This window comes from Topomyia yanbarensis, chromosome 2, assembly GCF_030247195.1.
Source record: "Topomyia yanbarensis strain Yona2022 chromosome 2, ASM3024719v1, whole genome shotgun sequence".
Taxonomy (NCBI): domain Eukaryota; kingdom Metazoa; phylum Arthropoda; class Insecta; order Diptera; family Culicidae; genus Topomyia; species Topomyia yanbarensis.
Genome location: NC_080671.1, coordinates 143123848 through 143151821, shown reverse-complemented (window position 1 = coordinate 143151821; position 27974 = coordinate 143123848). Strand labels below are relative to the sequence as shown.

At 40.6% G+C, this 27974-nt stretch overlaps 1 protein-coding gene across 2 annotated transcripts in view; it reads left to right on the top strand.

The window, feature by feature from the left end:
• Positions 1-7244: 7244 nt before the first annotated feature.
• Positions 7245-27974, top strand: part of LOC131681595 (trissin receptor) — a 267645-nt gene continuing 246915 nt past the window's right edge. For both annotated transcript variants that reach the window (XM_058962486.1, XM_058962485.1), the window contains exon 1: positions 7245-8494. The gene's annotated coding sequence lies outside the window, so the exon portion shown is untranslated. The remainder of the gene's footprint in view (positions 8495-27974) is intronic.

The window sequence follows — 27974 nt, the reverse complement described above, 5'->3', positions numbered from 1 at the left end:
CCCTGAGCCATTCAGCTCATGTTTCCGTGAGTCATTCAGCTCCCGGCCTTATCACGATCCGCTTGGATAGTGCTCAACGGTGAGCTCATCCTACTCCGACCGATAGTTCCCCGACGGAGGAATTTCCCCCGACACCGATACCCGCTTTCTTGAGCCATTTAGCTCTACTAAAATCTTACAGCTTTACCGCTTATCCTACTCCGATTGAGAGTTCACCGACAACGGAATTTCTTTCGTTACCGGTGTTTGTTTCGTGAGCCAATTAGCTCCCCTTTTCGTCACGATTCTGTCGGGTAGTCTACGGCGCCGAATCTACCCTATCGTGAATTCCCCGGCGGCAGACCGTTCCCGATACCGATGTACGTTTCTGTGAGCCATTAAGCTCCCCGCCTCGTCTACTCGGTCCCCGGCGGTGGACCTAGCCTACTCAACGGCCAGCCAGCAGATGCTGAGGCTCATCCAGTGATTCCGGGAGGAGCGTAGCTTCCGGTTCACTGGCGCCCCAACGATCCACTTCTGGCTATTCGACGCGGTCTACTCGGTCTAATCCCCGACGGTGGATCTAGCCTACTCACGAGCTACTCGGTAGAGTGTCGAGGTCGGTCCGGCGATTCCGGTGAAGCCTGACGTCCGGTTCGCTGGCGCCCCGACGACTCGAGCCCGGTGCTACATCGCGTACTACTCAACTGGTCCCCGGTGGTGGACCCAGTCTACACCGTCGGTGAGTTTCCCGGCGGCGGAATTTCTCCCGAAACCCTATTTATGGTTCCACTGTGGCGTTCCAACCAATGTCTTTGTTGGTCCCTTCGACACTTCCTTTGCAGCTCGGAGAGTATACTCGTAACAACTCTGTTGACAGTGTCCCAGATATGCTCCCGATGTAGGTATTTCCGGAAGTATCCATGCCCGGACAAAAACTGCGTCAGATGGAAGTTCACCGCTCCATGCTTCCTATGTACCCAAGTAGACACATTTAGAATGAGTCGGTGGGTCCACCTTCCTTTCTCCGCGTTATACCACTATTGCTGCCACTTAGCCAACGAGTCCACTCGAACCAGTCTCCTTGCATTACGTTCATTTCTCCGCTGGTAGCATGCTACGTCCTCAGCCAGAGTGATGCAGATGGGAATCATCCCGGCAATTACGCATACCGCCTCCGACGATATCGTTCTGTACGCACTCGCGACACGAACAGCCATTAGGCGAAAAGTGCTTGTCAACTTCGTCCGGTTCCGCTTTGAGTTCAGCGCAGCAGCCCAGGCCGGTACGCCATATCTCAGGATTGAGGATGAGACACCCGCCAGAAGACGTCTCGTGCTGCCTCTTGCCCCTCCGTGATTCGGCATGATCCTTGCCAATGCGCTAGTTGTCCTCGCAGCCTTCTCACATATAGTCGACATGGCAGTTGTAATTCAACCGATCGTCAACCACCCAGGTGCTTCAGCGCGCATCGATGGAATGGATTGTCCTCCGACGCTGATCTCGACACGTTGGATTTGTTTACGGTTGCTGACCAGCACTACCTCGGTCTTGTGGTGAGCCAGCTGCAACTTGACGTTAGCAATCCAGGTTTCCACGATGCCTATTGTCTCTGCCGTCAGCATCTCCACCTCCTCAAGGGTCTCGGATGTTATTGTCAGGACAATATCATCTGCAAAGCCGACGATCTCCACTTCCCTGGGCAGTTCCAGTGTTGACACTCCGTTGTACATAATATTCCAGTGCGTTGGGCCGAGTATGGAGCCCCAAGGTACTCCCGCCGTTACCCTAATCGACCTCTACCCCGTGTTCGTTTCGTAGACCAGTACTCGATTCTGAAAGTAACTTTTCAGAACCTTGCACAGATAGTCCGGAACCCGCATTCTATGCAGCGCTAAGGCAATGGCTCCCCAGCCAGCACTGTTGAACGCGTTCTTCACGTCTATCGTTACCACGGCGCAGTAGCGATTACCCCTTCTCTTTTGCTTCAATTCTCTGCGATAGTCCGTTCTCACTTTCAGCGTAGGTCGTCAGCCTGTTGAAAATGACTCTTTCCAGGAGTTTACCGAGAGTATCCAGCAGGCATATAGGCCGATACGATGCTGGATCTCCTGGTGGTTTCACTGGTTTTGGCAGCAACACCATCTTCAGGATCTTCCATCTATCCGGGAAGTAGCCATCGTCCAGGCATTTCTGTAGGACTATCCTGAACATGTCCGGAAACGTCAGGATCGCTGTCTTCAGTGCCACGTTGGGGATACCATCCGGTCCGGGAGCTTTCTTCGCTTTCAGGCCTTTTGCCAGAATAAGGAGCTCGTCGTTGGAAACCCGATTGTCACCTGCATTTCCACCATCTGCATCAGCGTACGGTGTACGCGGCCATGCGGTTGGGTCGTGCTTCGGGAAAAGGCCCTCCACGATAATTTTCAGCTTGTCGCCGCACATTTCGACTGGCGTCATTGGACCCTTGATCCTGGCCATAACGACACGGTAGCATTGCCCCAGGTGTTAGCGTCTACTTCTCTGCACAGCTCCTTGTAGCAGGTGGACTTGCTTAGCACTATCTCACGTTTAAAAGCGGACCTGGCCACCCGGAATGTTACCTTACACTCTTCTCTGACTGCCTCAGATCTTGCTCTCTGAACGCGTCTTCTGGCTTTTAGGCAAGTAGCTCGGAGGATGCTTAGCCTTTCGTTTCACCAGTACGCCGGACGCCGGTAGTTTCTCGGCTCCATTTTCCTCGGCATTGTTATATCGCATGCCCTAGCTATTGTTTCCGACAGCTCATCGGCACTCGGAATTGGAGTGACGCTGTCAGCACGAAGTGTTTCCACAAAAAGGTCCTTGTCGAATTCCTTTATTTTCCACTTCCGCTCGCCAGTCCTCACTCTCTGCGTCACCGTACGATTGCGCCGACCAATGCTGTAGTGGATGGCTTGGTGATCACTATGTGTGTACTGCTCACTAACTCGCCAATTCATGTCATCCATCAACGACGCGCTGCAGAATGTTACGTCGATGATGGATTCCCGACAGTCTTTACGGAATGTGCTAGCGGAACCTTCGTTGCACAGCTTTACGTCCAGCTTCGCCAATGCTTCCAATAGGCTGTAACTTCGTGTGTTGGTCAGCCTGCTACCCCACTCCACGGCCCAAGTGTTGAAATCTCCTTCTATAACAACCGGCGTTCGCCCGACGAACGAGTCGGTTAATGCGTCCAGCATCCGCTTGTATTGCTCTGGTGTCCACCGTGGAGGAGCATAACAGCTACACACGAATAAGCCGTTTATCCTGGCGATCACGAAACCTTCGTGTGTGCTATCCATGTAGACTTCTTGAACAGGGAAACCGCCCATCACTTGGATTGCCGCCATCCCTGCACTATCCACCACCCAGTTACCGTTATCGGGAGGGACACGATGCGGCTCTGCAATAATTGCAACGTCGCACTTCATTTCTGTTGTCGACTGCCACAACAGTTGCTGTGCAATGTCACAATGATTGAGATTGAGCTGAGTAACCTCCATCATTGTTGGCCTGCCTTCGCCTTTTTGTACTCTGGGCATAAGAAGCCTCCCGTCATGTGGTCTTTTCCGCCCTCATTTGTACAGAGAAAGCACTTCGGTTGCTTTGTGCAGTCTCTAGCAATGTGTCCCTTCTCCCCACATTTTCTGCACAGATCAGATCTGTCCGGGCTTCTACAGTTTCTTGCCGGATGGCCGAAACCCAGGCACCTGAAACACCTCTCCATTTGTTTAGTGGCTCTCGGGATCAATCGCAACGAGCACACCGACCACCCGATTTTCATCTTACCGGTCGACATAAGCTTGTTGGCTGCGGTTGGCGATAAGCGTATCACTGCTGTCTGTGTGCAACTGTACGCCTTCCTCAATCCTATTGCTATCTACTCCCTCTCCAGGTTTCCTTGCTCTATTAGCGCGCTTCTCACTTCGTCTTCGTCGTTGTGATCTCGTCCAGATTCGTGCACTCGACCACTGCTTCCTGAACTAATGCTCTCACATTCGCTTCTCCTCCCACCGCTTCTGCTACAAGTTCCGGGTAGGCCGAGCTCTTGATCAATGGATCTTTCTTCAGCTCGAACAGCATTTCGCATTTCTGAGTACGCCTGGTTCTTATAACGTTCTCCCCCAGCTCCTATAACTTTGGATCCTCTCTCACCCTTTTGAGGATCGCAGCGTACGTCACGCCTTCGTTTACTTTGACAACTAGAGCGTCTCCCCTCTGCTTCTGCTGGCGTGGCCGAAGGTCTTCTTTCTTCTTTTTCTTCTTTTCCTCCTTTTCTTTCTGTTTTTTCCTCCTCTCTTCTGCGGTTTCTACCATTCACTCTGCGATTGTCGGCTTTTTCGCTGTCCTTCACCGACCTTCCTGGGCTTCTTCGGTTCCTCCTCCTCTTCTGGCGTTTCCTTTATTCTTTTCACAGAACGAGAATACCGGTCGCCCTTCGGTGTCTCATAGGCTTCTGCTTCTTCTATCGCTGTGGACTTCAGCACCTTTTCAGCGTTTTCAGCTCGCTCTAGTATCGCCATATTTTCGTATTCAGCTGCTGCTACGGCGGATTTGATGGTAATCACTAGATCCTTGATCTATCCGTGCACGTTGCCCTTGCTTTTCACGAATTCGTAGAGTTCTTCAATTTTTTGCCTCAACTTCGTCACTTTAGGTAACCCAGACTGCTGGTCTTCTTGGGTAACGCTTGGTTTCGGTGTACGCACCTGAAATCCTAGCTTTCCTTGGCGTCCAGTTGGTTTGTCGCTGCTCGTGCTCTGTATGGACTCTTTTTAGTATGGACGGTCATCGATTTGCTAGGCTGCTCTCGCTACTGCTTCTGTTGCGGTTGCATTTGTTCGTTATGCTGGGTCGGTGACCTCGCTAGCCCTCCTTTGTCGAATGGGTTCACCACAGCTCCGCTATCTACGCCCGTAATAAGTAGTCGCCTCACATGATCCCATGGTTACCTTTGCGAGCAGTGAGGTGGCATGCAAGGGTTGACGCGGTCCTTCATGGGGTACCGCGTTCAGAGCCGGATCGGCGCTAGTCAGGAGCCTTCAACTGAGCCTACTTGCACCAGCTAAGGTGGCGGGTTTCGAACGTACATGGAGACCTACCAAAGTTTTACTGTGACGGGGGGCAGTCAGTACCATTAGTCCACTCGCCGTTTCGGGGAAGTGTCACCCATCCTTACTAGGGTAGTGGAATGGCGTGGCTGTCGGTCCGTAGATAATTTCGATGAAATGCTTATTCACATCCGTATTCTGCCGCCAGTATGCCGTAATTAGGATCTTACTGGTGTCGATCCTAATAAGCCGGTTGGCACTCCCGTTGGGTAAGGGTGCTTTATGCTAAAGTGTTGGGTAAAACCTTAGCGGAAGCGGCAGCGACTCGCTTCGTCGGAGCTGCATTCGGATTTATATGGCTTTTTCTATAGGTTTGGCAGAGCTCAACATTGCCTTGCCCCACCATATCCTAGCAAGACTCCCCAACTCGTAGTAGCTCCGGGTGGGGGGGGTTCGTTAAGCCCTGAACTTTTGTCCTCTTGTCCCTGCTGCCCCTGTACTTATGTATGTGTGTATGTATGTATGTATGTAACCAACAAATGCGCATCGGTTAGTCGGACATGTCCGAACTGATTTTCTAAAATTAAAATTAAATGAAAGGTACAACGTTTCCACAGGCTGCTATTGAATTTTATTTATTTCTGACTTCCGGTTCCGGAGTTACGGGTTGAAGAGTGCGGTCACACAGCAATTTGACATTTTTGCCTTTTTCATATAAAAAGATGTTCACATCGTCAACCTAATCCCGGCACAGAAAATCTATATTTGACTAATATAGATTTTTTGTATTTGAACAGGGACGTAGGTGTATGCAATGAGGGGTTAGTATCACATTTCACACCACCCTTCCAAAAACCCACCTTTCCCCATTAAGTCCCATCCCATCAAGACCCCGCCTCGAATAAAATTTCCTAATTCCTCTAGAATAAACTTTTCTAGTGGATCTGAAATTACGACTTTGAAATGAACACATAACGTAATAGGAAATAACCGCATTTAATAAAAACCAGTGAAAAATTTGGTTTGAAATGATTTTGAGTTTGAAATTTCAAAATTGAAACTAATTTCAAATATCTTAACAAGTTGAAAATTTTTGGCGCGGTCTGCACCCCCCGAACCCTCCTTCTGGACCGGCCCCGGTTTCATGTGTTTCAGCGTCGACACATAGGACCGGAAGCATGTAGCCAACCACCCAACAGGCTTTCACTTTTGCGCTAAAGAAAACCGGCTATTTAGGGTGACGATAAGCGCAATTAAGATGTCTAATATAGCAAACTCGCGATGGATATATTTGTTATATGTACTAGGAGAGGGCAATGACCTATGAGAAAGGAGATTGGCGAGGTCAAAGAGATATATTCAATTACGTACCCTGAAAAGCCCAAACTAAACAGTCGCTAATTTTGAAGTATTATAATTATAATAACGTTCTACGCTACAGTGTCCTAACGAAGCATTGTGTGATGATACAGCAAACAATAGTCCTTTTCTTGCATGACATCTTGACTTGACTAGGGGTTTGCTCAGGAACACAAATAGTGTCTCCATTTTTAGAGTTAGTGTGAATCCGGCGCTAGCTTAGACCTGGTTCTAAGTTAGCATCAGAGTGTGGCGAGACTACGTCGAAATGCGAATCACATAACCAATTTGTTTGTGCCCTTCACATGCAAAAGTAGTTTTACCCAATACCCTTCTTAGTGGAGAAAAATTGACCCAAATTTTTCTTCCTAAGGAAAACTATAGCATAGTGCATATTGCATTGGCTTGCTAAGCCCAACCAATTTTTCCGTGTGATTTGTAAAAGAAGACTCATATTAATACCATTCAACGCAAAATGTTGCATTCACATCAACCGCAATATCGCGCAACATGAACATCCCTCCTACCACCCACCGTCAGTGAACTATATCGACATCGCGCATGAACAACAATACGCCCGCAACCCCTTCGTTCATCGCCGCCACCAACTGGTCCTGATGGCGGAGGTTCATTTACCACAACAAACTTTGGCGCGCTACTGCCGGAGGGCAGCATGGCAGCTCGAGTAATCGTCGTTTTCGTTCCTCTCGTCGGTCGGGGGGATGCGTCGGTCTTCTTATCGTCTCACTACCAGCTGTTCACAAATCTGTGAATGGGACTCGGTGTGGCGGCACGGCTGACACTCTTTCAAGTTCAGTATCCGTATGAACTTCGTCGCGAGCGGTTGCCAGTGGCGAAGAATGGTTCTCAGTTCTCGTTGATTTCCATTGCGGATATCTTAGTGTAGATAAACAAAAATCCCAAACTAATTCACTGGATTCCCGAAAATTGCTACCATCATTTGGTTCGGTGATCAGATACCAAGCGTTCGTTTGATGTTTCCGATTTGAATATATTGCCCCGGATGTGAAGTGTTAGTGTTTGATCCAGTTTTCGTTGTAGCTATAATCCTGATTATTGGCAGTGATGATAAACCGGTTCAGTAGGATTAACCTGATGCAGTGGTTTATATAGATGAGATCAGATCATAAATTTGGTGAAAGTTGTGTGGATAAACGGAAAAGTTGAGTTTTTGTATTAGCTATTTTGCTAATGTGGGCAATTTAGAATGAAAACCATTGTGGAATGAGTGAATATAAAATTGTGAAATAAATCGAAATATGACAAAGTTTCGACCATAAATTTTTAAATAATGTCTCTCTAATATTTCCATCTTGAGTGTTGCTGAAAAAGTTTTAATGAAATAAAGCACATGCTTTTAAAAGAATATAAATATTTTTCTTCAACCTGATTTAAGTTTGCCGCCTTTGGAAAAACTTTTCCAACCCGGTTGATGTGATAAACAAATCTGAGTGACCCATGAAATTTGTGTTAGGCAGATGTTACAAAACAAGCGCAGGAGAAAAATGTTCTCTTTGACAGTCGGCGCTATTGCAACGGGTGGTGGAGGCGCCGTGTGCCGCATTCTAACGGCTAAAGTGTGAAACCGTTTGAAGATACAATTTCACTAAATTAATCAATCATTCTCCAGTGGTCCGCCGCGTTCAAGCTGGCTTGTTGTAAGTTTGTGTGTGTTTGTGTGTGCCGGAACGTGAATCTTGACAGCTCTCGGATCGGATTAAAGTGGATCAGAATTGAGTAGCGTCTAATTGAATTAAGCCAGTTTGCCACATTTTGTTGACCTGGCTGTTGGGGTGCGAAACGTGCCCGGAACCACCATCGGTGGAAAGCTAGTTTCATGTGCAAACTGTTGACGCCGCTGGACGAAACCTTGTGTATCAATCAACGCAAGTGTTAGTTTTGGATTTTAGAGTGCATCTTGCCATAATTGCATCCCGTTGATGTACACCAGCAGCATCTGTGCAGCGACTGTGGAGCAGAGTAGATAGATTCTTTTCGCGATACTCTTTTGGGCGAGACAAACTGTGCGCAGCGGGAAATTTGCTCCACTGTCCAGTTGGGTAAGTGAGTGAATTTTATGAACAGTGTTTGTTTAAGTTTCGGTTTCTGCTCAAGGGTGTGAAATTTATGAGTTAGAAATTATGTGACCTCATTTATCATCGTTTTCCAGCGGGATGCTGAAGGACTGGCAATTGTTATGGTGCGCGAAATGAAGGACTTAATGCTTATTTTCATCTGGCTGTGATTCACTTGAGCGGAAATATTTTGTCATGGTTGTACACATTTTTACATGATGATGATGATGATGATTCTCCGGGTGATGATTTATTTAGAAGAAAATTAAGATTTGGACTAATCATAAAAGCAGATTTTGGCATTTTCCTATTCGTGAATAGAAATAGGCAATATTTCAACTACTTCGACTAACAAATAGAAAAGCAAGCATATGATAAAATGTCTTTTCTGCTAAAAATTTCGCGATAAGGTAGCTTTCCATCTCATCTCACAGTATATTATTATGACATCTTCGCACCCAAAATAAATTGCAGTATGTATAGCTAATATTGCCGCCAACAAAAGGCATAAATAAGTGGATTCTAATTCAAAAGATTGAAATACTTGGAAAAAATAATGGCAAATATATAAAGCAGTTATTTTTTGCTCTGCAATTAGTTTGTCACATGGGTCGAATCCGCGAAATTGTCATGCTTCCATGCGGCATTTTCACCCACCTTTTTCTATTTCTTGAATGGTGAAAAATTAGTTACCTGACCTACTAAGGAAGAAAGGTGATACACTGCTTGTCGAAAAATGAACAAATTACCAGTCAATTACACTGATAGAATATATTCGTAAAGCGGTACGAATTAGTTCCGTACAGACAATTTTCATAAAATATGCGAATTTTTCGTACATATGATGAATCATTCGTAGTTCTATTCAAACACTTTTATTTTTTACTAAGAGTTATTTCGAAAAACCACGAAACGACTTTCGTTGGCTTATTACGATACGGCTTCATTAGGCAAACGAATTGTTCGCTGCTATATATGAAAGTCCTTCTAATATTTACGAGCGCCTAGAGTCCTTGTTTCTATATGTCAGATAATTGTTGATCATCACGACGCACAGTGGCTGGAACCTCAAAAATTTATTTTTGAAATATTGATAATTTATATTTTTCCTAAATTTCTCATGTATTGAGTGATGTATATTCAAAATTTTATGATCATTGGATACGAGCTCGATTTTTAACATGAGTTTAAACGTAGCAAAGTTCGGACTTTTTAATGATTTTCATTTCTGAAACCACCATTGCTCTGTTCACTTCAAAGGCATGTTGCTCTTTTGATTTTGGTCCGATTTTAGCACAACTAGTTTCATTGTGTAGAGGAACGAAAGAACTTGGTTAGCGAATAAAATACATTTGGTAAATTTGCTTGGAACTATGACTTTTGAGTTTAAGTATGCTTGAGGTGGTCAGATCAAAAATACTTTTTTTCACTAATGTATTCTGTACAAATTTCGGAATCATTTCGGAACGGTCACATAGTATACATTCTATGGGAAATAACCTCTACTTTTCGAATATCATGGTCTCGTTCTGCGCCTAGGTGCGCAAAAAAGTTTAAGGAGATTTTGAAGCTTTGTTGCTGATATGGAGGCGCATGGTGCTTTGTTTAAAATAGTTAGATAATCTACAGTAAACCAACCCGTTATACAATGGATTTAAAGTAGTGTTCTTCATTTTTTATGATATTGCTGACATTGGTGAACAGAAACGGAAAATCTTTCATGAAAACGGGATCATAGTTATTAGAAAGGTTCAATGATACTGTATGGAAAAATGCATTTAATATTGTAATTGTGATTTTCAGCCAAATTAGGTAACATTTGAGGTTTTGTCCGACTTTTGTATGAAGACCCGCCACTGTGCGACGTTCCTGGTCTGACTATTTAGTAACCGTATCCGTGTCCGCCGGTTTCAGGAACATTTCCTGAACCTCTTTCGCTTTCAGTTAATCCAGAATCCGGAACAGTACGGATTCGGTCGGATTCAGTTGAGCCATCGCGAATTGTTTGTTGGTTTTGTATGAACAGGTTGGAGTTTTTCTCTCTTCCGGGATAATTCACAATGAAAACGAGCTCGTTCCACATTCTGTCGGAGCAATGTCAAAATAATATGCCATTAAATACGAGAACTTTTCTAAAAGCAACGAAATGTTGCACGAACTGTAGAGGCAGGACTGTACTACTTAAAGTAAAATATTTATTTTCTTAAAACATTTAGCGTCATAATAAATCAAATATATTTCTTACGTATAGTTTAAGCACAACCAATCAATATCGAATGTTACATATTGAACCAAACTTTATTGGTTATCAGGTCATTTTATTTGTAGGAGGTGATCGAATCCGATTAAACTTGTTTGAGAAGATCTGAAGAAAGAAGACAGAAAACCGTGACCGAACTAATATCTGGAACTAAATCTTTATAACACAAGATCAGCTTTTAAAAATTGTAAAAACTTTTCGATTGTGTGTGGTAAAAAACCCGAACCGGTGAAGAAAAATCAAATAATCACATTTCATATATAGACCAACCTTTCTAGTTATATTTTGCCATTATTGTAATATTCATAAAGTACACATACAAATGTAGCGAATGCAGTGATCTTAATCATACATCGAAACTATAAATATACAAGAAACAAAAAACAAATTTTATATATGGACTTAGATGCGTTTTTGCAACAGTTTTGCGAGTGGCAGTGTGTTTATACATAAATAGGCTTTGTAGTATGTAGGGGAACCCGGAGCTATTAAGACAGTTCACAGTGGTCCAGAATGCAAATTTAGCAGGAATTTTGAGATTTTACTAAAACTAAACAACTTAGCCTTATTAAGTCCTTGAAGAAGTTTTCGTAATTTATGAGCCCCCTCTTTTTGTTAAAACAACAGTTAGGGTGGTTCTAATTTTACCAAGATCAAAAAATTAAGTTTTTAATCATTCTAGCTAGAGCCAAACGACTTTCAGCGAAGTTGTAGAACGACAAATTTTAAAAAAGTTTGCTGAAGACAGGTAAGCTCTATCTGTTATACTTTTTAATTTACAACAAATTTAAAGTCGGAGCTTAGGGTGTTTCTTCGAAATACAGATTTATTCCAATAACTTTTGCTGTATTCATTTAAAACTGAAGTAGTCTTCAGACAACTTTAAGATTGTTTCAAGGCAAATAATTTGTTTCATGGCACCATATTTCCGTCGAAAAGTTATGAGCACTTTTTCGCCAAAAATGGGGTTGTTTTGAATAACAATATCACTCATTTGGGGCAAATAAAAGACAATTCTTTTAAAAATATGAATATGGTCATGATTAGAGTTATAATTGAGCAAAAATGGCGAACACGATATTTTTTAAAATTTCATAAAATTGATTTAAAAATATTTATTTTTGAAATATTAAGTGCTTATATCTTCGGAACGATAAAAGCTAGAATTTTGATGTATTAGAAGAAAATGTTCGTCTTCGAAAACTCTGAAAAACATCTAAAGGATACGGTGGAAAAAAATGAAAACTGAAAAAGTTATATTAAAAATTTGGTTTTTCATGAATTGACTCTTTGTAATATGTTTAAATTACTTTCACGGTGAATAATGTAAAAAATGTAGTTTCGTTTTCATGATAAAATGTTGCATTTACATTTTTTCATTAAGATCACTTTAGAAATACTTTTAGATATTTTGAAGGAGAACAATTTGTCTTAATATATTGAACCTCTGGCTTCGCTCGTTAGAAAGTTATATATACTTTTTATTAAAAATAAACTATTTTTGAGAAAATATTGCAAGATATAAAAAAATATCGTACTTGCCATTTTTTTGGTGATCTATACTACAAAGCATGCTATTTCATATGAAAGCAACAGTATTTAATGTTCAGTGCCCGAATCGAAGATCGAAAAAGTTATATTTTTTATATAAAAATTCTTATAACTTTAAAACGAAAAAAGTTAAGTAGTTGGTGTTTTAAAGCAAATTATGCGCCCTAAAATAATCTTCAAGTTGTCCAAAGGGTACTTTAGTGTAAAGAAAAAACTTCAAAAGTTATAGAAATAAAACCGTTTTTTTAAGAAACACCCTAAAGCTTACATTTGAATTTCTCGTGCAATGGAAAATATAAAAGCTAGAGCTTGCATGTCTTCAGCAAATTTGTCTAACATGTGTTGCTCTACAACTTCATCGAAAACTCTATCTAAGCTCTATCTCAAACCGTTAAAAAGTTCTATTTCAAATATTGCTAAATTTAGAGCCACCCTAGCATCGGTTTAAACAAAAAGAAGGGCCTTGCAAAGTGCAACAACTTTGCCAAACATGTTGTAAGGCTAAGTCATTTAATTTTAGCAAAAAGTTAAAATTCCTGCTAAATTCGCATTCTGGACCACTGTGCAGTGGGGGTAATTCGGACCCCCTCGATTTCTCAGAAAATAGCAAGACTTTCTGACTATCGTACATATTAGTAGAACCGCTATTCTGAAACATTAATTTTGAGAGCTGAATATGATTCTTTGTTTTTTGTAGAAAGGAGATACAACGCGATTCGTTGTTTTGCCATTCTCAAAACAAAAATCATTTTAATGGAAAAAACCGTGAATAAGGCGAAAGGTTACAGGATCGGCTGCGGTGCTTTCTCTAATTTTTAAAACTTTTACGTAAAAGATATCAACAAACCCTCTCGTGTAAAGTTGCGCAAGGAATTAAGCTATTTTTTGGTATAACTAAAATTTTAAAATTTTGATGATTACTCACGGCTAGCATTTTCTAGTTCGAACCAAAATATCTCCGATATTTTATTCAAAAGTACCCCATATTGTTGCATAGGATTGTAGCTTGCTTTGTGTAGAATTTTTCGTTCGCTTACATTATACAGCTACGATGCTTCGTTTACGAGTTATTCATATTTTAGTAAAGTTGATGAAATACCCATATTTGCAGCCGCATTTCTACCAAATGCCGTATGTCCAGTCTAACTTCAGTGAAAACGAATACAAAGCGCACGCGCATGCAAGATGTCGGTTTTGTGCCAGACCGGACTAAGCGATATTACATTGATACAGAGAAAAACGTGTACAAAAATTGAATCTTTGCATTCTTTACGGTATTATCCGCAACGGATTCATTTCATAATTCATGCTAATGATAATATTTTTCAAATCTGGCGCAAATGAAATGTAGCTGAAGAAGAAATTTTTGATTCAATCCTATCGTTTTCCCTTCTTTTGAGATTTTGCTACTTAGTCCGGTCTGACTTTACACCGATCATATAGCACAATGGTGAAACAGGTAAGAAATCACAAATGTCGGTTAGCCGCATGCTACCGAATGGCTGCAGCCACGTGTTTCCCCATTGATGATTTCTATAGTCTGACTGTTGGTTTGAATATTTCATTCTTTCCGATATGTTATTATAGTTACTAAACTGCCTGGGCGTTCAATAATAAGGGATGCCGTTGAGGTGGAGCTTCCATACTGCATTGTCAGTAGCTTTTCGCAAGTTCTTGAGAGGTGAAAATTTGGTTACCCTCCCACTAATGAAGAATAAATAGACGATAAACTGCTTGCCGGGGAAATAAACTCAATTGATGTTTGACAACCCGGTTGTCAATGATTACTCGGCAAAATGAATACTTTGTCCGACCATATCTGTGAAAAGAGTAAACGTGCGATATTTTGATTATTGTATCGATTTTGTGGGCTGTTTTCGGCAAATTTAAGACTAAGAGAAACGAAAGCAATGAAATTGAAAGATAGGTATTCTAGAGCGAATCAGTTATTAACATAACATGGAAAACTAGGCAGGCTCATATGACCATGAGCGAAAGGAAATGTGAAGAATCCATTGACTTCTGCTGGTAGGAGTTAGGCTTTCCACCCAAGTTTACCGCATAGTCGTTGATAGAACATAACTCATCATCATGTTTTAACGCCGACGCCGCGAATTATATTGCACACTGAATTTTCAATGTCACCGTGGTCGTGTCTTGCACACAATCCTTAAATTTTTCTCGAAATCAATTCAATGTCACCTATTCCGGTCTGACAACACCGACCACATAGTCTAATATATTTCGATATTCTGAACAAACGGAATATTTATGTCTTCCTCAAAATTAGTGACGGAATGTCTTCAACAATTTTTTTTTTTTCATTTTGATTATAGAGGCGTTAACCTTAGGGTCTTTCGGCTCTTTTTACATTTCTTATTACATTTCTTATAAAAGAAATGTATAGAATTCGCTCAAACTTTTGAGATTTTTTCCTAGGCCCGGAGGGCCGAGTCTTATATGGTCGGTGTTAGGTCAGACCGGACTAAGTGACAGTGCATTGATTTCGAGAAAAACGCGTTTAAAGTTTGAATCGCAGCATAATTGGAAAATATTTTTTACCATAATTCTTGTTTATTGTTTCATATTTCAAATCTGGTATAAGTGGAATGTAGATGAAGAAATTCTTTATCCAGTGCTATCATTAACTCATTTTTTGATGTTTTGCGGTCCGGTCTGACTTAACACCGAACATATACAAATCGACTCAGCTCGACGATTTGAGACAATGGCTGTGTGTGTATGTAACGAACAAGCTCTCATTCGTGTTTCAAAGCAATGGCTGAACCGATCTTATCCAAACCAATTTTTAATGAAAGACCTATCAAACAGTAAGAACGCTATTAATTTGTTTTTGATTCTGATGTTTAGTCTCCAAGATATGAATGTTTGAATGCGTAAAAATGGCGTTTTTTGCAGTTTTTTTAAATTATCTGCCGAAATTGACAACATAGATTACTTTGTATATTTTTAGATAGCTTATACAAATACCTTTGGAACAAGCTATAGATTGTTGAAATCGGACTATTATCAAAAGAAATATTTGTCATTAAATACGGACGAAAGATTTTTATCATTTCGCATAGCCAGAAATAAGACCAAAAACATTCATTGTATTATTAACGCCAAAACGGCCAATTTTAGGTCAATAGTGTCTTCGGAGAATTTAATCGAGACAATATGCCCTTTCTTTTGGTATTGTGCTTTTGTTGATTAATCCCACTACGAGTGAGATATTTTCATAAATTTTCTTGGAAGTGATTGTATTGAAATGATGCCTTCAGCAAATTTGTAGCTCTTACTTTTGCAAATAACTTTACTGAAGACATGAAATATCTATTTTTAATACTTTAATAGTTATGGCTAGTTGTTTGTGGATTACCGTTTGTCGCCTATTTATTGTTCAACATAGTAATAATCCATTTAAATAAGCCAAATATTATTTCGACAAAATGAATTTTCTCTTTCATTTTCCTATTTACAACCGTCTGGATGTTTGTCTGGATGGAACTTGATCACTTATCAGTGCAAAAAAAATCATTTACATGAACCTCCGGACTGCAAATTTTCTAACTAATGACCATCGAATCGATCTGAAACATATCTTGGAAAATAAGAAGCGAAATAAATAACTACAAGCAACAGCGTAGCCAAGAGAAGGCTTTGGGGTTTAACACCATACCCCCGCCCCCCCCCATCAAAAAAAATTGGATCGAAGTTAAAAATTTATTGATGCTGACTGACTTAATTCAATATTACAATAAGAATGATCTAATCCGTACATTGATAACCTGTTGTTGTAAACATCATGAGGACTTTTGAAAAATTGTCGGAATGGGGTCCTGATATGTAACTGATCTATTGGTCTTGATTTTACAGTTGTCTAATAACATCAATATAAAATAGCTGCCTGAAAACATTCCAATAGAAAATGCAGAGTTCTGAAATCAATCATGATCCTCATCATCATAAGATAGCGAAAACGATATGTATGGAATCATTACAAGAAAACTCATGACAAAATTTAACTGTAATCATTTGCAGAATTTTAATTGCATGCTAATCTCGCCCAGTAGAAAGAATAGCTGTTGTCAGATAACTCAATATGGTCCACATGATTTGCTTTGCTATATTCCACTTCCTTTGAATCTATTTTCTTGTGATGTAAGACAAACCCTCCCTCCCCCTCAGATAAGAATTTGTAAGATATTTTGAAACTCCCCCTCCCCCCATATGCCCTTACGCAATTAGTGTACGGCCTCTTAGTAGAAACAAAGTCGTTTTACACTCGTTCACAAGAAACTTCTTCGAATACTGAATATCTATTATAACCATTGAAATGTCTATTATAATACATTGAAAATATGTTTGATGGGCTCTAGCAGACGAACAAGACTGAATTCGAGTAAATCCTTTCTTGAGCATGTTTTCCTTATCATGAAGATGCAAATATGCAAAAATAAAAAATAATTTTTTTTTAAATTTTACGCTAGAAAACCTCTTTAAGAGAAATTTATATTAAATAATCAGAAATAGTTATCAGACTACATCAAGAAACGGGAAGAATATTTTAACAGCTTCAGTTTATTATAAAGAAAAAGAAAATTGCCCGATTTAGTCAATGTCCTCATATTTCGTTTATATGTCTATTTTCTGAGCCATTTTTTCGTTTTTTCATTGATTTGGGTTGAGATTTCTAGCACTGATGTTGTCCTATGCTGATTTGAGCGATTCTCTGAGTCCTGCCACTATCCCATGTAGTATAAGTTATCAAAAACATATATTAACTTTGAGATTGTAATGTTGTTTGAAGAATATATTCTTCGTAATTATCAAAATTAGTTTATAAGTTGTAATATACTTCAAAGATACTAAGCAAAATAATGTGATCGTGACCGTAAACAATTTTTTTCGAGCAGTAGTTTTACTTTCCTTCACTAAAAAAACCTCGCAAATCCAAAACGAGTTTTCGTATACAACATTTTTCACACCATTCAATTGAACACTCAAATATACACCATTAATAGCCACTAACTTGAAATATTTTGAAATTTTTATTATTTCCTATTCTGCTTAAAGGCTATTTATATAATTGTCAAATGCTCATAAAAACCGATCCTGGCCAAATAGAAAAAGTTCTTTTTCATCCTTTTGTTACAGTTATATTATACGGCGAGATCCGGCAAAGTTGCTAAAACAGTATTACAAAACAAGATTTCCGCTATCCAAATAACATTCGAACTCTTCCGATCTTGTCCGATCCACAAATTCCAAGCAATTTTAAAATATTGAAATTTTTACTAATTTGAGGCACACCAAAATACTATAGGGACAAATACTATGTTTGGAAAAATGTATCTCTACGAATACGTGCACAGGCGTCGCTTCTCATCTCTCTTTTCTACTAATCACCTGTTTATGCAACTGGAAAACAAATGTATTCACAAAGAATACCTCGAAAGGATATAGAAAATTGGCCTCTGCACTGGTAGTTGGATAGATGCCAAAGTGATCCAAAAACTGACAATAACTAGTTTTTGTAGTATTTGTAGTTCATATTAAGGCATGAAAACAACAATAGCAGCAACGCAAAATTTTGGCCAGGATTCGACCCCAGTTACTCCTCTGTGCAGCGGCGAGTTATGTTACAATAGACAATACACTCTACGAATAGAATACGCACAAATAGGTATATTTCCACCCAGCGCTAATTGTTACCCTGACGGGTTATAGAGTTCAGTTACAAAATCCAATTCCCACTATTTTCCAATAGTCCTCATAATGCCTAAAACAATAGATTCTTAATGTAGTGATCAGACAATGTGCTTCCAAAATTAGTATTGCACCATATTTAATTAAATCAGTCAGCATAATTTTAAAATATTTTGGTTTGAGGGGCTTTATACCCCCACCCCTTCCGCTCTCTTGGCTAAGCCACTGAGTTCTTGTAGAATAAAGGATCAAATGTTCTTCCACTCATCATCTCATTATAGTAGTTGATGTGAACATTTATACAAATTAAACAAAATTTTAAATTTCCTGCAAATTGATTGTTTTCATTAGGTGTTGAAACTCCTTAAAATTTAATGCTCTCCTCACTATGATGAAAATACATTTTTCATACATACGATCAAAATGTATTCCTTTTAAAATATATAGGGTGATGAGCCCATTTTCGCCATGTTTTTATTATCACCCCACCCATTTGAAGTCGTTGGTTAGAGCAGTGTCTGCCATCTTTGTTCAACGCATTGAGTCAAATGGTAGCGCAACAATAGGGGCATTCGATTCGAGTTTTCGTTGCGCTCAAAGACGACAATTTCACTGTTTCCAGTCCATTTGTGTTATTATATTGGTTCTTAACAATGAAGCAAAGCGGTTAATATCATTTTTTTCGCATTCCATGAATTGTAGGCCGAGAAATTAATGAATTAGTGAGGCACCCTGCTTAGTATGGTGAAAATAGGCACTTTACCCTATACACCCAGTTGCAATAAAAAGGTATCATAAACGTTCATCTGGATTATCCCATCAAGTAGCACTTTGCTGACTGACGTCAATCGTAAGAATGCTAACCTCGCGATTAACGACCTCGTAACTGGAAATATGCATTAGACAATCGAAACGCCGCCTGGCGCAGCTCGGCTAGCAGCGATCGATCGACGCCGCCAATAAGCGTGCGACCGAACATCAACCAGCTGCCGACCGTACCCCGTTCGGGATGCTTTCGAGATAAAGAGCGACAGTTTACCCCATTGACGACTGGCTACCGGTTATAAATAGATCCCCATAGACCGAACCGAGAGGCGGCAATCGATCCTGTATGTATAAACAAACGAATCGCAGCAAATGTTCGATTGTGATTAATTTGTTCCTCGATCCAGAGTCAAAAGCCACCAGCTCCTTTATCATCATCATCAGCATCATCATCATCATTCAACTAAATGACGCTCGCCGACGCAGCACGCGGACATCGCGAGAGCAAAACAATTCAGGTTTTATTTTAAACTGTTTTGTCGATGTGCGTTCTTTCATGGAGGTGCCTGGTATTTTATGCAAAAAAGTTTTACGCCCTCTTTACTATAAACAATCAATGGTATACATTGGAAGAAATATTGGCTTCTCGGCACGAGCAATGCATAAAACTTGATCTTGTCGATTTGTTTTTGTTTTATTGTTGATGAAGATATATTGCTGTTTGTTGCTTCTGAATTTTCATTGCCTGTGTGTCTGGTGGGGATCGCGAAGTTCCGATTGGCAGTGATTGGAAGCAGTGCCTTCACAGAATTTCTGACAGTTGCCATGCCATTTGGTCTGTTCGAGGTAGACGAAACCTTGCCTTATTGGTTGTATAGATTTTGCTTGTAACATATTTTATGGGGTCCCTCGATACTTTGTGAAAAATGAAGGCTCCATAATTTGAGTGTCGTGCACCTATTCAACAGTTCCGTCGGAACTAGATAATAATTAATGACAAATTCCTGGTCACGTCACCGCGCATTTGAAGTGCTATTGAATAATGCATCAAAGCACTGGATATCTAGACATAGGCAACAACAATGAAATTACATAAATAACAATTACAAGGTGGCCGCATAGTTATCGCTTCACTCCATCCAGCAGAATATTGACTGCAACCGACAGGTTCTTGTGAAGTTTCCTCTTCCGTCAATCGTAATTAGTTCCGTAGCCCATTATGGTTGTCGGAGAGAGAGAGAGTACTAACGTGTTTTGTTCGGTCGATATTTTTAGCGTTTCATAAATAACGCTGCCCATGCAGTAGCACGCAGAGGTGAAAATAAGCTCTGAGGCGGAGTTCATCCATAAATAATTTTATTCTGTTGGCTGCAGGTAACGATTATGTTTCTATGAGAAGGTCTATGTTGCTCCCAACAAGCCGACGTCGTATCCGTTGCTCATTACAAGTATGTAGCTATATTCGTAGGAGTGAATCGACCTTTATTTTGACGTATTATTATAATTAGTTAGAGAAGCTACGATTCGGTAGCAAAGAAACTGTAAACACTTTTCTTATGGTTGATTCTCCATTAAAGATTTATTCGAACTCGATTCCTACAGCAGCTTATTTCGATAGATCACGTGCACGGACCCGTTAAAGCTACTTTTAAACTCCAACAATGGTGACGCAGTAGAATCGTTTGGTTGAAGCTCAAATGCGTTTAATGTTAAGCTTGTAGATATCATTCAGGGTGAACGATCTGTGAATTTTATTATTTTTAGAATCGAAAGCTGCACAACAGTAAAAATTTGCGATAATCCCCTCCAAGCGTCATTATTCTTGGCGGAAGTAAACAAGAAGTTATTCCGATGCAGATTTTAAGCTGCTTGTTTATTTTTATTTGTTATTACATCTTCGATATATATATATACATCGTACAGATTACACTTAATGCTATTGCTAGTGTCAATGTTAAAAATTTCTAATTGCTAACTTATAATTAGTTTTAGTGGTATGGAAGTCATAAACTAAAACAGTTTCGTTGAATCTGCTACAACATCTGTCTAGCGGATTATTCTGGCCATATGCTGTGCGGTGCCTGGGAATCCACAGAAGCGGACGATTCCTTATATTACGAGGGGGAACAAATAAATGAATCCTAGAGAGAATGTCGGGAAAGTCAATATTGTTTGACAAAATATCGAAAATGAACATTCTTTGCAAGAACGTGCGGCGAGACTCCAGCGTTGGCAAATCTAGCAACATGCATCTATTATTATACGGCGGAAGACGGATAGGGTCGTTCCAAGGCAACTTTGTGAGAGCAAATCGTACAAAACTTCTCTGAACGCGCTCCAGTCGGCTAGTTTGAACGGCGTTGTATGGCGCCCATACTTGTACAGCATACTCCAAAGTGCTCCGGACCAGTGCGCAGTATAAAGATTTCAGTGCGTAGATATCCACAAAATCGACAGCGTTCCGTTTTAGAAAATCCGATGTTGCAAAAGCCTTCGCCGTTGTTGCAGTGATGTGGTCGGCGAAACGAAGTTTTCTGTCGAATAACACTCCCAGGTCACGGATAGAATCCACCCGCTCGATGACACAGGCTTGGAGAGTACATTCGCAACGCCTTATATTTGCCGAGCGTCCAAAACTTATCATCTTACATTTATCAATGTTGATCTGCATACCGTTCAGCAAACACCAATCCTCTATATTGGCTATATCGTCTTGGAGCACAGCAGAATCGAGTGCTGAAGCAATTGAACGAAAGATTTTCAGATCATCAGCATAGAGCAGTTTTTCAGAGTTGATGCGGGTGCAGAGGTCGTTGATGAATAAGAGAAAGATCAGTGGCCCTAGGTGACTTCCTTGAGGCACACCGGTTGGTGTTACGAATGCGCTTGAGCATGTAGTGCCAATTCTAACGAAGGCAGATGGTTGTGAGAGGTAAGAATGCAGCCATCTGGTAACCCACTCAGGAAAGCCTAGTCGCTCCAGCTTCAAAACAGCAATGTTATGGGGCACCTTGTCGAATGCTTTTGCGAAATCAAAATATATAGCGTCCACTTGTTGACGCTTCTCTACAGCTGGAACTAGAAGGCTTGTGTACGTCATCAAGTTCGAAGTGGCGGATCGTTTTTTCATCAATTCGTGTTGTCGTTCGTCGATTATGTTGGAAGAAGCAGTGCACATCGCATTGTACACAAACTTTTCCAGAACTTTAGCTAGACAGTTCAGCAGCGAGATTCCTCTGTAGTTTTCAACATTGCGCCTATCTCCAGCCTTATAAATAGGAACTATAGCAGCTTCTTTCCATGCCATTGGGAAAATATTTTCCGAGATTGAACGCTGAAAAATAAAACTTATTAGTGCAGAAAGTGCTCGGGCACAATGCTTTATAAACACAGGAGGCAAGCAATCCGGACCAGGCCCTTTCAAAGGATCAACACTGGATAGAGCGCTCGCTACATCAGAATCATTTACGTTAGGAAGAGGAAGGTTGATATTATGCGATGGCAATGTTTCAAGGTACTGTTGCGATGGATAGACAGGAGGGCTGGAAAATACATCTCGGAAGTGATCTGCAAAAAGGTTCGCCGACTCGGCAGCGGACTGTGAATTTTTGTCTCGAAGATAGACATTTTCTGGTACACCCACGGAACGTTTTCGGCTGTTTATATATGTCCAGAATGTCGAAGGATTATTTCGAAGGCTGCGCTGAACTTGGTTCAGATATTCACCGAATGCACTGTTCCGGGCTGTTTCATATTGCAGTTCAGTTTGACGAAGAATAGTTTTATTGTCGTCGGTCCTATGATGTAAATATCGCTTTCGGTGTTTCCGAAGTACGTTGCGTAGGCGACCAAGCTTTACCACGGAAATTTATATTCTGATTTTCTGCTGACACGTTTTTTAGGAACATTACGGCGAAGAATCTCATATATGGCATCATAGAACGCCACAACTGCCTGATCTAAGTCATTTCCAACCAGCATCTCACGCCAATTGAGTGCACCAATGGCCATTGAGACTTCATCGAAATTGCATCGAGTAAAGTAAAAGTTGAAGTCGTCGTTAATTGTATCAAAAGCTTCACCGTCATCAGAACGCATATCAAGTCTTAAAACGAAGGGTTTATGGTGCGGGTCAACCTTCAGTATAGATGTGGGAGGCTCAATCAGTTCGAACACGTCCGTGCCATTGACGAAAGCTAAATCGAGGGCCCGTCCATTCACGTTGCTAACAGAGCAGATTTGATACAAGCCACCAGCGACCAAAGTTTCTTTGGTGGCCGTCTCTTGTTCCGTGGTTACATTTTTAGGAAGGTAGCACTTATAATCGTCATCAAAAATCCCCCGAAGATTAGGAAGATTATAATTACCTACAACAGGTACATTGTCGCGCCTATTACATTTGTTCAGGATGCTTTAGACTGCAGAAGAGTGAACGTTGTATAAGTCAGGATCACTGTCCGGCCTTAGATAAATGCAACAAATATATAACGATCAACCTGGCAGTGTAACGCGTACGACAACTTGCTCCAAACATTCACATCCAGGTATTTTTAGTATAGTCCCAGTTAGATGTTTCTTTATCGCTATGAGAACACCACCTCCGCGACGTAGATGACTGGTAGAAGAGTTGCGATCGCATCGGTAGATTGCGTAGTTCGTCGTTAGCTCGGTGTTTAATATATCATCACGTAACCAGGTTTCGGTGAGAACGATAATGTCATAGTCGCAGGAAGTGAGCGCAAGCAAGAAAGCCTGCGTTTTTGTTCTCATTCCACGAACGTTCTGGTAGTAGACAGACAGGAAATCTGGAGTTGTACGCAACGGCATGCTATGAACCAAGAGGTTTTCAGAAAGCGAACTGTCATATAAAGCAAAATACTCACCTGAGAAGGGAGTTCGGAAGACCCCCTCACGACCTCCAAACGCAGGGCCGGGACGACTAAGCGGATCGCTGGCTGGTAGCGCGACTGCGTCTGAGCGCTCGGGGGCTTCCGTAGTACTGTATAACGGGCAGCGACGAACAAAGTGCACCTTCATTTAGTTGGTTCAAATCGTTAGAGAGCACGACCGGGTCAGGAGGGTGAAATTCCAGTCGACTACTGTGCAGATAATCTTCGGTGACGGCGTCTAAACTGTTGTGTGAAGCATCCATCGAATTTACAATACAAAGCGATTCTAGAACGGAAGATAACTAAAAAATTATTTTCAAAGGTCGATGTTACTCCGAAAATGATTAAATAGATGTTGCTATTTCATTGGAATTCTACTAAATAAAACACGATGGCAAACATTTTAATATTTTATTATGAGCAAATTAAAGTCGAAGCAGTCGTACTTAAACTTTAGGAGAATGTTGGCATCAATAATAAGCGATCACCTGCTTTAAAAGACAGAAAAGAAACTATTTTAGTAATTTTTATACAGTTCTTTTATTTGATATGGTACGTTTGCGTTTACGGTGCCAATTTGTTTGTATTATATTTTAAATTTTTTTAAACTAGGAGATTACATATTGAAATATTTTTGTTATAAGGAAATTTTACAGCTATCTTACTTTTGACGGTGTACGCTACAGGCGGAAGAGGGTAATTCTGAGAATGAAAATGAAAATAAAAGGGTCAGTTAAATCTGTATATTGATGGTTTTTAGGAAGGCTTGTAAGTACATCCAGGCCAGGATATTAGGTGATCTTCCTCGGGCCCGAAGGGAATCCAATAGCTGAGTTCTGGAAAAACAATACTCGTCGCATGCTCAGACAATATGTTCGATATTGTGATAACCGTCACAATGCGCGCAGATATCACTGCTCGCGAGCCCAATACGTTGAAGATGAGCGTCTGACGTTTTGTGATCAGACTTGAGCCGCGAAACCACACGAATGAAATCCCGATCATCATACATTCTTCTGAACCAAGGTTGATTACCGTCGGGAAAATAGAATGTTGCCACCGTTTTTACTTTCTATTACTTCACAAAGTCTGCCAACTTTCTAGCGTCCTCTGACGAGAGAGATCTAAAGAAAAATTCATAGGAGCAGATTGGTCCATCGTATATGTCACCTTCTAAAGAATCCGTTTATTCATTGCCTGGGATGGAGCAACCCAAACTACGGTAATCTTGTACGATCTTACAGACAAAGCACGCAGGAGCTCCCAAAAAAAATACGTATCGCTAAACTATTTTCAATCCGAAAGCTTAGATGCTCCTCTTTCATCTGAGCATAACTTTGAAATGTTCTATCGGGGGGTCTAGAACCTTTTTTTTAAATAGTTTTGCAGGTATTTTTTGACGTAGGACTACGTCTTTGTTTTCGATATGGGGGTGCACTTTGCAAATTCAACAAAAATTGTATGTAACGAAAAGTGGTCCAACTTTAAACGCTTATAATTCAGCCATCTTACGGTAAATTTTCAATTTTTTTGCGCATATTGTTCAGAAATTATTCTAAGAATAGATTCCAATAGATAAATTCAAAGATTTTTAAATAATGTTCAACATAGTTAAAATACCACGAATTTGCACACAGAAGGCTGCGCTTCCCTAGTCTGGCACGACAGATTTATGTACCTAACGCGCAACGCTTCTATGAATGAGGTCATCATCGACTATTTAAAGAGCAGATTAGGTTGGGCAAGCTCAGTTGCCTCTTGGACAGCAGGCAGAGCAGAGCACTGTGCTGCATGCTCCCACAGCCAGTGTAGCAGAGGCTAGCGTCGTGGTACTAGTTGTCTCTTTCGCACCACCCATCATCACCAGCGTTGACTCATTTTGCTTGGTGCGTATCTTCCATTCGTGTACGGACACGATGTACTGGCACAGCTTTTTGATTCAAGCACGGTACACCGTTCGCTTGGGTTTATTGTTTGAGGCGAATGTGTAGGTATATCCAAGTGTTGCGTGTATGATAGAAATCGGAGCTTTCGTTGCGCGAAGCGAAAGCTTTCGGTTTTTCTTTGCGTTGTTTCCAAATTCACGCGAATGGATAGAAGAAAGTGCAACGAAGGTTTATTATTTTCGTTTCATCAATTTATGAATGGATGCAATGTTACTCAAAAAATCGCTGCAAAAAATGCATCTAAGTCCATCCATAAAACTATTTTCGATTCTTGTATATGTTTTGCTTCGATATATGATTAAGACCACTGCACTCGCTACATTTATGTGTACTTTAGGAAAATTACAATAACGGCAAAATAAAACTATAAAGCTTCTCCTATACAAGAACTGTGACTGTATTGTCTAAAACATGATTTTTAAGCATCGGTCTGGTTCTTTACCGCACACAATAGAAAACTTTTTAAAATTAAATAATAGCAGTTCCAGATATTAGTTCGGTTTTCCATCGCAGTTTTCTGTCTGCCTTCTTTAATCGGATTCGATCGCTCATTGTAAATAAAATGACCTGATGAGCAAGACGGTTTGATTCATGAAGTGAACTGTAGAAAGAAATGTTTGATTAATTATTAATCCAAATGTAATAAGAAATTAAATATTTCACGTATTTCCGTCCTACGTCCGCAATTCGTACAACCCCATAGGGCTGTCCCTTGTAGTTTTTAATTTGTAGCGTAAAACAAATATCTCCCTTTGAGGAGGTTAAATCAGTGAACACACACTGTCTATGTAACTGATGTTCATTCAAAATTCTTCTCTATGGATTCATTGAAAATTTTTATCTCAATTAAATTTGTTTTCGTTTTTATTTTCGTTGAAAACCACGAATTTAAAAACGATCGAAAGACTGTCCCTTTAAAAACACTTCAGATAAGTGGTCAACGTTTTAGTAGAAAATTATGTTCTCCGCAAAATTATTTCATGCTCTGTTTTGTAGTCCCCAAGAAAATGTTTGGAAGCAGCAGAGTGTTATCTGCGTTTATGAGCAAGTTAAAATTTTAATGTGCGCTTTATAAAGTATTTACATACATGATAAACTAAATATTTATTTTTTGATGCCAATTATTCATACATATTCAAAAAAGTTAGTTTCCTAGATCCACGAACAAATGAATGATAGTATCCATTAGACTGCCCAGAAAAATAATGAATTTTTGAAAACTCAATCGGCCCACCCCAGGCTCGGTTCGTAGTCCAATGCATACACTGCCACCTAGCGGCGCAAATGCGAGCTAGTGTGTTTTCTCCACGTAAATTGTCGAAAACCCCATACAAACTTCAGGCACGTTGGTCCGGTAGCTAGACTTGTCCGATTTGCTTCAAATTTGGAGCAAGTGCTTCTGGTGGGACTAGGAATCGACTCAGTGGTGGGCTGATAGGGATCATTTTTTTCTTGTCACTCTAGTATCCATATTATATAAACTTAGATATTCGCTTTTGCAAAATAAAAAAAAAAGTTCTAGACCCTTAGGAAGAACAATTCAAAACTTGTCTCGTTTAAAAGAGAAGAGAAGCAAATTTCTGGATAGTGAGTATGTCAGTGATATTGATTTGTTTGTGGTAGTAAATAAATTCAACAAGCGTCTCCTGGCAAATTCTTCAGCCAATTGAATTTGTTTCTGTCTGGCTCTGGGGATCTTTTGTTACACGATAGGAGAGCAAGTGAGAACTCCACCAACGAAAAATATGTTTCATTCACGGTATCGTGAGGGAAAGCGGCTCGGTAGATCTCTGCGCCTGGGCGAAATCCGGGCAAAACATCTGTACGAAATTGAATGTCCAAATATCCAACGGTTTGAATATTCAACGTTCTCGTTAGTTCTATTTCGGTTTCGTAAGCGCCGGGCCGTGCCCCAAAGAATGCTCGTCGATGTTTCTCTCGTTAGTCCGTCAACGAACCGGCGCCAGTATCTACGTTTCTTTACTTTCATCAAACTCTTCGTTCGTGTTTCTAACGTCGCATGCTGTCGATAGCTAGCAGGTAGCCCCTCATTCTGGAAGGTCTTATCGCGGACTCATTGATTATATACGGTGGCTCTGAACCATTAACAATAGTAATTACGATTGGCAGAAGGTCGCTACCGTTGGGATCAGCGATTAACTTTCACATGCCATCCAACCGCAGCGTCTACGAGCAGAGGGACAAGTCTTATGGACTCAGGACTGTTGGGGGAGTCGGAATCCATGTCATTTAACCGGTGTTCAAAATGTTTATATTAAAATAGCCACGTAGCTCATGGAGCGAGGTAGATCGATTATTGTCATGTAGGCAACCCCATGCCG